An 11,251-nucleotide genomic window follows, 5' to 3' on the forward strand; every position below is an offset into this window, starting at 1 on the left:
GGGGGGGGGGGGGGAATGAAGAAACTGCAACTTAGCTACTGAACAGCATGTGTCCAGGACTTTCCATTCTGCCCCTCTCAGACATTAAAGCCAATTGTCAGCCTCCTTTTGTAAAGAACAGAGCCTGCAAATCAAGGTCCCCACATAGGTCATAGCGAGAGAGTTTCAGCAAGCTGGGATCCCCGCTGGACACTTTGAAAGTTCCCGAGCAGATCTACACAGCCCTGAGAAACTGCAACATCTGGCAGCAGTGGCAGAAAGGAATTAAGAGTCAAGAATGAAACTTCCCATGATTCTTTGCAGGCACTACCCCCCCCCAACCCCTCCATCTGTATGGAACAAGGGGGGGGGGAATAAAACTACCCTCTATGCCATACTAATTCCCTTGGCAACAGTTTATATATCATAGCTACACTTTTTAAAATTTTTTTTTAATGCAACCCTGTAGGTTGAATGAACTGATTCCAGACACAGCAGAGGCGGTGCTGAAGGTTACTATGGTAGTGCCATCCATTAGGAAGAACGCCTGCGAGGAGTTTGTTCTCCTCAGGCTCCTAGTAAATTAAATTAGAAATGGTCTCCCTCTCTCTCTTCCACACCCCCCCCAAGCTAAAGAGCCAAAGTAGTTTCTCACAAAGAAAACTCTTTAAAACACAGAATGAGTTTTCTCTTAACATCGGAGACTTCAAAGTATGCTAAAAAAGCCAGAAGAAAAAAATTATGGATTACATAACAGGACTTACTGGGTTTTCCTAGGGCAGCAGTCAACAACCTTTTCCAGCACCAGGCAGGAATGACCCACCTTGGGTCTGAAGCAGGCTGGCACTGTCACCACCACTTCTCCTTGCTGCCTGGCATGGACTCCCCTCTGCCAAATGCCAAAGCTGCCCCCACCAGTGAATGCTGCTGAAGCCCCAACTCCAGCAGGCTGGATCCAGTCTATAAGTCATAGGCTGCTGTCCCCTATCTTAGGATAACTGCGCGACCAGTGTGCAAAGCAAAGACATAGGACCACAAGCAAGATGACGGGAGAAATCAAAGACTGGGAAACATGCATATCCAGCCTGGCAGAAAAAGCAAACTCCCCAGTAATCCCACCACAATGCAAGTGCACATTCAGAGATCAAGGGGACATTCCTCTCCAATGACATCTGCAGAGCAGGCCGTCTAGGAACATTACTCTAATGGTTTCAATTAAAGTCTTTAAATGGTCAAAATGCAAACGCACGTCTCTGAGGCTGGCTAAGATACTGAATCCTTAAATGTGTCACTACGCTCTGCCCTCCTGCAGTCTGTCACACACAAGTGCTTCACCAATATTACACCTCACAACCAAGCCCAGCAAGGAAAGCATTCCCATTTCAGAGGTGGAAAACTGATAGAGAGTAAACTTGCCCAAGGACAAAGAGAAAGTAAGTGACTGAGCTATGTCTAGGACCTGCCGCCACAATATTCATTCTCAGGCTCTAGCCAATGTGCCTTCATTCTTAGTACAGCAGGTTGCATGCATTGCTGAATTTTCCAACCCAGTCACCATCTAGAACTGGATTGCTGGATCAAGCACAGTTGCTAGTGTGAGGACACAATCTTTCTTCTGACGCACAGTAGTTCAACAGACTCCCACCACATATGAACATGCAACCACGACACCATCTAAATCAAGACAACATCTGCTAGCCAACAACAAGAATTCAAACACCCCAAGGGGAAGCATCAGTAGCAGCTCATAACTACATCCTTCCAGGAGGTACCCATATAGAGAAACCTCTCCAGGCTCACTCCCAACAACTAGTTCTGCTGTTCAGATTGGATTTTATATTGAGAGGTAAGCAAGTTCTAGCTGATGCAACTGGTTTGCAGTCTTGGTTGGCAGCATTTTGTCCAGGAGTAGGGTGACCATACATCCTGGTTTCTGTAGGCTGGTCAAAAGTCTCAGGCTGGAGTCCATGGGGGAGGCACAGCAGCGTGGTGGGGGAGGCAGGCATCACTGCTGCTGAGTAAGGGGGGTGAATGCACGTTCAACCTGTCAAAGATGCCATATCGCGGGTTCCTACATTCCTTGCTCCAATGCTTCAGCAGCAGTACCTGCCCTCCAGCGCACCATGCCATTCTACCTCTCACTAGACTCCAGCCCAGAACTATAGGATACCTGGGTTTTCCCCTTTGGATTATAGACAGCTACAAAAAAATTCTTCCCTTGTAGAAACTTCATCATCACCTCTCAAGTGAGGCTTTAGCACACTAGAATCTGGTGAATCTTTTAATCAAGGGATAAAATTACTAAGAGAAATCTTGAGGGTTGGAGAGAGATTTTTATCTGACTTTTTCCATCCATCCATGGCAATCTACTCAATTCCATCTTTGTGGTAAAGTCTCCTTCCAATTATGCTACAAACTAAGTCACTCCAAATCAACACAGACAGGGTTAAAGTTAAGACACTGAAGCAGGAAAGAGCCAATAGCTTGACCACATACTTAATGTGGGAAGGGCTGAGCAAACATTATAGGTTTCATAAGGTGAGGAGCTGAAGCTGCTGGGGAACCCATGGCAGCAGGAACTCTTATATTTGCATGAGGTACAGTGATACAAGAGTTAAATTGGCCCAGTTCTGACCCTGGATGAAGCAGCCTTCTGTTGAACCACTACACTTGTATCAGTATACCCCCAGTTACACAGGTTACAGTTCCTATGAGCCCTTGAGCAGCAGTCCCCTTTCCACTCTTTTGCAAATAAAACAGAAGGTATCATTATGCCTCTTTCTTTATAAAAATCTATGGTGCATCCACACCTGGAATGCAAATTTGGTCCCTGCCCCCACTCCATAAAGGACAGAGAAAAACTAGAAAAGGCACAGAGAAAAGCAACAAGGGTGATCAGGGTTATGGAGGCGTTTGCATGTAAGGAGAGACTAAACAGGCTACAACTTTTCAGATTCAAAAAGAGATGTTTGAGGGTGGGGCACAATAGAGATTAAAAAAAAAAGTGGCATGGAGAAAGAGTTTATATTAATGACCTCTGAGTACTACAGGGGACATAACATGAAATCAGTAGGTAGCTGGTCTACTAATACTACCACCACCTCAAAGAAGTTTTTTTCCATACAGCATATAATTGCACATGGCCCTCATTGCCCCAAGATGTTGCGTAGGCCGACAGTTTAACCCAATTTAAAAGGGAACTGAAAGTCACAGAAGAAAGGTTCATCATCAGTCACTATTAACTATGGTAAGTATGGATGCAACCTACTTCTTCAGCCTCCAAATGCTGGAAGGTGCAGTACAGAGAAGCAGGGGATAGAAAATTTTGACATGGCCACCTTATCTTCCCCCTCAGCATTCATACTCTGTGCAAGACAGGCTTATCTGTTGTACAATGACAGCAGACCTAGACCTACTAGGAACTACAAACTCCCCTCAATGGCTAGGTGCAGTCACTGGGTGCAAAACACATGGTTTTGGAGCAACATGACAAAAACAGAAACAACAGTAAAGCTTCCAGGTTAATAACCAAGGTGCAAGAGAAAACACTGAGCAGGCCACTGCATTAGATGAACTTCTGGTCTGACTCAGTAAGCGGCAGCTCTTACGTAAGCCTGACTGAGATGGGATAGGGACAGCAACTTTTTATCATTACAAACCATGACCAGGGCTGTTTCAGGACTGACACAAACATGAACCATGCATGCCCCTGGAGGCTGGGGGGACATGGCGACTGCCCGCAGGCAGCCGCAGTGGGGGCTTGGCGGCAGTGAGCACCTGCAGGCGGCTGCGGCAGTGGCAAGTGCTGACCAGCGGTCAGCAACCATCTGCAGACTCCACCAGCAGTGTCAACGGTAGCCAGTGGTGATCAGCAACTGCCTGCAGATGCCGCTGACAGTGTTGGCAGCGGGGTGGGGGTGGCTATCGGCAACCGCTCGCAGGTGCTGCCAGTGGCAACAGTGGCGCTTCTCTCAGGGGGTGCATGTGCACCTGCATGCACTCCCTACGCGTTGCCAGTTGGCACAAAGGCATATATAGTGTTAGGAAAACAGTGTTGGTCAGGAAGTCTGCCACCACCAAGAGGAGCTGATGGAGCTTCTCCGTGCCAGGGCTGGACAAGCACAGAAATTACTGGATAAAAGCAACACACTGTGAGCATATACATGAAGCATTTACTATGGAGTTGCCTAATTAGTTCCACAGTAAAGTCTCAACATCTACACGTGTGACTCTATTAGGCCACAGTAAACTAATAAATGCCACTGTAGGTTAGTACCTGTAAAAACCAGTATTATCCTGTGGCAGCACTATTTGGTGCACCACAACATGTGTCGACACTGACAGGGCTGGCTGGGGCATGACAGTGCTTCAGTCAAGGGGCTACCTGCTGGCTAGCTCCACACTGAAGCTCCCTCATGCCCCAGACAACCCCTCTACAATGTGTTGAGCCAGGCTGGAGCAACCCCTGGGGCTGCTCTGACCCAGCTCAACGTGATGTGGTCCTGGAAGTATGTGTAAATGTGGCACCCAGGAGCAATAAACTCCGGTTTGAACTGCACCAGAGTCTATCCAATTGCATTAGTAGCATGCGCCCACTGTAACAGTAGAAAGTCTGTACTGAAGAAAGTAGCACTCTCTGCTCAGAGCTGTCTGACTCTCAGAGGTTTTGAGCAATAAACAGCTTCTGCAGAAACTCAAGCAGGCTGTGAGTTCTAAGTCTGTCAGGATTGGACCTGTATGAGTCCTGCCTGGTCAGTGTGCTGAAAAGAGCTGAGTAGCCAGCTCATCACAGTGAAGTAACCCATCTAGGGAGCTGATGTAGCTCTCTATGATCCTAAAGCCAGCAGCAGTAATGGACAGCTAGTTTGCAATGCCAGACCAATACCAGCTGTCAGCTTAGTTATCAGGAAGAAAATCTGCCCCTCTGCTTGAGGCTGGGAAGAAGAGAAATCTCTCAACTGAAGAGCCACCATCTTTCATTTCCCTCCAGCCATTCCAGAAACAAAGCTACAACCATGACTGCTTTGAACACAATATAGGTTCACCCTCCAGCTCTTTTCTGAATTGCAGGAGTACAGCTGGGGATGCTCTGGGATGTTGCAATTGGCTTGCTACCTTGCTTATTCTTGTGCCACAGTCAGAGTGATCCTGGATTGTATGGGAAAATCCAACTCAAGTCCCACCTCATCTATCAGAATCCCAATGGGCAAGATGGAGGGTGCTTCACTCAAATTGCAGTATGCAACCTTGTTTTACTTTCTCACTGGGCTGCTGGAGGCACTGCTCTCCAACAGCTCCTAAGACCAGCAGACGAGATATAAAATACTCTTAGTGCAAACCAATTAGAAGAACTAGTTAAAAACGGCAGTCAGGATAAACAAGTGAAAACCCCAGAGAGAGCTCAGAATTTCTAACCACATTTTGAGCTAAAAGCCCAGCTGGCATGTGCCTGGTAAAAGGCAGCAGCATAATACCATAAGACAGGTATCATCTGTGGCACATTTCTCTGAAAGGCTCAGAACCATCTCCTTTGAAGCTGCGTGAGACTGGTGGGTGCATTCACAATAACTGAGCCTGGGAGCTTTAGCAGATGATCTGCTATGAGCTTGAATCTAAACTCGGCTTCCACGTCAGAAGGGGGCTGGCAATCCAACTTCCCCAGTCAGCTCCAGCTCTCCTCAAGGCAGACTGGTTTCCCACAGAGATGAAGGCTGGAGATGATAAACAGAGAACCAGGGAAGGGAAAAATAACATTTGAATGGCTCAATGAAACCAAGCAAAGGAATTCACAAATTAGGACCAATAATTAGGACCCTACCAAATTTCACAGCAGAAGTAGGCTGTGCTGTGGCTCTTTTAATTTTGCAGGTTCCTCCACGTGGGCCCCAACCACTGACTGGTGGAGGGGCCCTGCTTGCAGCTCACTCCTGATCAGCAGGGAAGCAAAAACTATGATTTTAAACATGGTGCTGTTTTTGACTCCCCACCAGTCAGCGGCAAGCAGCAGGGCCGCCAGGCCCCCTCAGCCAATCAGTGGCGGTAGGCAAGAATGGCACCACATTTAAAACCACAGTTTTTGCCTCCCTGCCGATCAGGAGTGAGCTGCAAGTGGGGCCCCTCAACCAATCAGTGGTGGGGAGGCACATGGGGGAACCTGCAAAATTGAAGGTGCTGCAGTGCAGCCCCCTTCTGCTGTGAATTCAGTAGGGCCCTACCAATAAACACTGAGAATTAACAGCTATGCACAGAACGACCCACACACAAACACATTTTATTCCAAGTTGCCACTGTCATTCAGATTTCCTCCCTTTAAACTGCTCCCAGGCAAGGAACATCTTTTTTCTTCTTGTGTATTATCTCCTCCACTGCAACTTGCCTGAAGCAACGTGCTGTTCGTCTTGGTCAGTGTACAACATTCTCCTCCTTCCTGTTCTCCTCAGAATGTTATGACACCTCAAACCCTGGCTTCTCTGCGCAGAGACTGGCAGGACTAACACACAAAGTCAGGATCAAAGAGATGGCCAAAGGTGATCAATTAAACCAAAAGCACTCATTTCCACTGATGACCCAAATCACAACACAAACAACCCAGGAAAAGCTCAGAAATGCTGCTCTTCATCCTGTGGTGAACAACCAATATTTGAAAAGCATAATCCAGGACTTAAGTCCTGGATGTCCCGCAGAAGTCCAGACCCAGAAGCAGCCCATCCTACTTCTGGTTCTGGTTATTGTAACCATCTTACTGTGGAGCTGTGGGTGAGAAAGGTCTATTCATGATAGCAGATGTATCCCAAGACTGAAGCGCAGTACAGCTTGGCTCTTCCAAACTGAAAGCAGCATAGCTGTATTCATGAGGTGCTGTACCTAGAGTTCACTAGCTCTTCTCAGCAGATGCCATGCGATAGGGGTGCTCAACTTCTAGCCTGTAGGCCAAATGCAGCCTGTAGAGCCATTGGTATCCAATCCATAGGGCTCCCCACAGATAGGCAAATTTGGCAGAAAGGGGGTGGTGGCAATAAATACAGCCATCTTCCCCTACTGAAAATCCCCAAACCCTGAGCCCCATGCTTGGCCACTCCCCACCCCAACCGGGGCTGAGCCACAGCACCCCCTTCCCCATACACACACAGGGTCAGCCAGGTTAGAGCTAGGATGACCCCCTCCATACAGCTGGATGGGGCCCTGACATGTCTGCTTCATGCCAGTTTGGGACCATATACCAGATCCAGCCTACAGACAGCTTGGGCACCACCCATCTAGCACACCAGCCAAAAAGGTTGAACACTACTGCTGTGACATTGCCTAGTGCTTCAGAAACAGGGTGTGGTAGGAAGGAGCAGGAGTGGGGAAGAGTGGTGAATCTGAGGCCAACTCAGAAATTTTGGCACAAAGGTACCACTTCTGGCACCTCTACCAGGAGTCCTCTGTGATGCACTTTCAAAATCTGGCACAATTCTGTAAAAGACAAGCCATTTGGTTATTTTATTCTGAATCAGACTTGTTTTCATAATGGGAGTAACTGACACATGGAGTACTTGCAGAAATCCACCCATGCAGGTTTCAAAAGCCCTTCTGAACCACTTGAGATCTGGATCCAGAGTATTCATTTGCTCAGCTATGCAAGTGAGCTGAAATTTATTCCAAAATAAAAGCCTATTGACTATTTAAGCCATAAAGCAGAGCTACAGTGAGGCTGAACTGGTGCTCCTCTGTTTCAGGGTGAGGTTTACCCCTAACACAAATATAAAGGTAAAGATGTCCTGAAATCACAGCTCTTTATGTCCTCCTTTGCCCTCTGCTCTGCAAGAATGCAAGTTCAGTTTTTTAGGTGCACAGAGGATGAGTCAAATCTACTGCCTGCACAGGCAATCACATCCTAGACTGCCTTTCATACATTGATTTAGGGGCCAGAGACCCACAAAGTTAAGACACAGGAAAGCTCTTTGAATGCTTGGCAGCTATTTCTTCTCTTCCATAACTAAATTAATAGATTAGCAACTCTCACAAAGGGATGCAAGCATTGCTTGAGAAGGCAACTTATTCTGCTGGAAGTGCATTCACTATGAAAAGCTGCATTTGCTTAAGAGCAACAGAAGTGACTGTTAAGCAACCCAAGGTACAGCCTGATGCTTTAATCCTGTTTCGCTGGAAGAAGACAAAAGTGAAAAGAAAAACAGCTAGGATATGGGCTACTGTGGAAGGGACTGATGCCTTGGTTTTATAACATGGTACAATGGAGACATATTGTCCAGACGAGCGTAGCCGTGCGGTATGTGGTGCTGCAGGTGTGTCTGCAGTGCCACATACTACACATTCAGCTGTTCCCTGTGCTACAAGGAAGCAGCATGGGGGCTTGTTTGTTTTTTTGAGCCCTGGATATACAGGGGACAAAACAAACAAACAAACAAACAAAACCCAAAAAACACACACCAAGCAACAACAAAAAAAAAAAAAAACCCACACAGCAGCACACTCAAGGAAAGCATGTGCCACTCAAAACCTGAGCCTGGCCAGCCAGAGCCACATTTCGGCTGCTGGCCAGGCTCAAGCGGCAGAATTGCCACTGCTTCAAGCCCCAGGAGGCCCCCAGGGCCCCAGGTAAGGCTGCTAGAGTCAGCCCAATGCTGGTCCCAGCCTCATCTACCCTACCTGGGGTAAAAAAATGCTGCAGGCCAGGGCACATGGCACAGGCATTCCCCGGGGACAACTAACGAAGGAACAAGGTGTCCCACTGCTAGTTGTCCATGGGGAACCAAATTTCCAAGCTTGTGTGGATGTGGCCACAGAGAGCAAATGGCCTGAATGTAACAGGTCATATACACAAATAAAGTAAGAGATCATTAAGCCTGCTTATTCTTCCCAACCCTTGGGAATAGGGTGGGTTTCAATACTGACAAGTGCAAGGTACTGCACCTGGGGAGAAAGAACCAGCAGCATACCTACAGGCTGGGGAACTCCCTTCTCATCAGTGCAGAGGCAGAAAAGGATCTTGGAGTCACTATTGATTCCAAGATGAACATGGGCTGCCACTGTGAGGATGCGGTCAGGAAGGCTAACTGCACCTTGTCATGCATCTACAGATGCATCACGAACAGGTCCAAGGAGGTGATCCTCCCCCTCTATGCGACACTGGCCGGGCCACAGTTGGAGTATTGCATCCAGTTCTGGGCGCTGCACTTCAGAAGGGATGTGGCCAGCATCGAGAGGGTCAGAGGAGGGCCACTCGCATGATCAGGGGGCAGCAGGGCAGGCCCTACGAGGAGAGGCTACGGGACCTGAACCTGTTCAGCCTCCACAAGAGAAGGCTGAGAGGGGATCTGGTGGCCATCTATAAACTGGCCAAGGGGGACCAGCAGGCAATGGAAGAGTCCCTGCTCCCCCGAGCACCTCCTGGAGTAGCAAGGAATAAAGGCCATAAGTAGACTTCCAGTGGAGGTGGTGCTCGCTCCTATCCTGGGGGTCTTCAAAAGGAGGATAGATAATCACCTAGCTGGGGTCATTTGACACCAGCATTCTTTCCTGCCATGGCAGGGGGTCGGACTTGATGATATGCTCTGGTCCCTTCCAATCCTACTAACTATGAAACTTGCCAGCACACTGGGGTCAAACCCAACTGTCCAGTGTGTAAGCACAAGTCCACTGACTTCAGTGGAACATTCACTGATTGAATTTCTGTAACAGGAAACTTGTGGCTCCTGTTACTGAGAGAGAAAAAAATAGAAGCAAATTGCACTCAGGCAGTCAAGATGAGGGCTAGCTATAAAGGGATAAGCCGCCAGAGTCCTTTAAATGAGAAGTGCCTACTGCAAGCACAGCAATAGTACAATAAGAAAGTAGCCTGGGGAAGCAAGAGAATGACTGCAGCACTAGCTCTGCTGCTCTAGGCCACCCAGAGCTAGAGCCAAACCAAAACCAAACAGTCTGGCCCTGGAGGCTAAAGGGAAAAGAGCTCTGCAAGAAGATGCTTGCTGCTGAGAGACTGAATGATATCCGGCTATACCAAGAAGGTGCAAGTAGAGGGCTAAGGACTGGCAGGGGAGTGGAACCATTATGGATGGTGATTGCCTTGGAGAGCCAACAGGCTTAGAGAACTAAGCTGCAGCCAGTGTGCTTATGAGTCATGCTTGAGTTGTGACAGGTGGATTGGGTGGGACTAAAAAGGGATGAGAGGAGGTATCAGTGGTGCCTGAGGGGCACATGGCTGCCTGGAGCCCTGCCAGGGGGTAGGAGCTGGTTCACAGGAAGAGAGTTAAAAGCCTGGGAGGGACAGAGCTTGTGGAAAGGGAGCTCATGAGCCCAAGATGAGTGGAAACAGGGCTAGAGAGCCCACAGTCCAGAAAGGGGTGGAGATAGAGCCCAAGAGGGCAAGACAGGGGCTGGAGCTTGAGGACCCAGACCCGGTATAGTGGGTCCAGGTGAAAGGGACCAGCCAGAGTAGCGGGGCAGAAGCTGGGAAGACTGAGGTCCCAACAAGGGAGTGGAGATCTAAGGCGGCCGCCTAAGTGACAGCTGAAAACACCTTTAAGGCATGGGCGGTACAGAGGCTGTGATTAGCCCCTAAGGCAACAGGTACCCTTGGGGGCACGTATAGACCAAGAGGGCCTGCACAGTGGGAAGGCTTATGAGCAACAGGGTCCAAGAGGGATTCATGAGTAGAGAGGACAGGTTGTGGCTCACTCCAAGACCCTTGGGGCAGCCTCCATTTTCAAGTTTCATTAATAAGATCAAGGTGTGGCAAGAGAGAACAAAGGGAGGGTACTTTAAATTAGCACTGTACTGGAGTCAAGTCGCTACCAGGGAACATGTGATGGCTACCCCTTGGGCATGGGTTCTGTTACAATTTGATCTTGCATGTTTAGTTAACCAACCTCTATCTTCAGGTCTCAGGACAGGGGTCACCTGCAGAAAGAACTCATGCTGTAAACCTACCAAACCAAGCCACCACGTAAACTGTTTTGTCACCCAAAGAGAGGCCTAAGTAATCCTTGATTTTTTTTTTCTTTGTTCCAGCCCTATCAGAGAGTGTCCATCCACTGAAGGGACCTGTATTACAGTTCATCAGAGGAAGATTCCACTGAAGCCATCAATCTCCACACCTCTAAGGACAGTCATAGCCAGGCAAAACTGAGGCCCTTCCACTGCCCTGGGATGTGGAGTATATTGAATCTGCACTGCCACTCAGGAACTTGAAATTCTGGTGTCTCATTTTCTGGGCTGGAAGAAATCAAAGCACTCTCCTTGACTTCTACTGATAACAGAAGCCAGGTTTAAT

At 48.3% G+C, this 11,251-nt stretch overlaps 1 protein-coding gene across 3 annotated transcripts in view; it reads right to left on the bottom strand.

Moving 5' to 3' along the window:
• Positions 1-11,251, bottom strand: part of LOC109293510 (NADPH--cytochrome P450 reductase) — a 73,522-nt gene that overhangs the window by 38,882 nt on the left and 23,389 nt on the right. The gene's annotated exons all lie outside the window — the stretch shown is intronic.

Source organism: Gavialis gangeticus, unplaced genomic scaffold, assembly GCF_001723915.1.
Source record: "Gavialis gangeticus isolate Ggan-Ray unplaced genomic scaffold, GavGan_comp1, whole genome shotgun sequence".
Lineage (NCBI taxonomy): Eukaryota > Metazoa > Chordata > Crocodylia > Gavialidae > Gavialis > Gavialis gangeticus.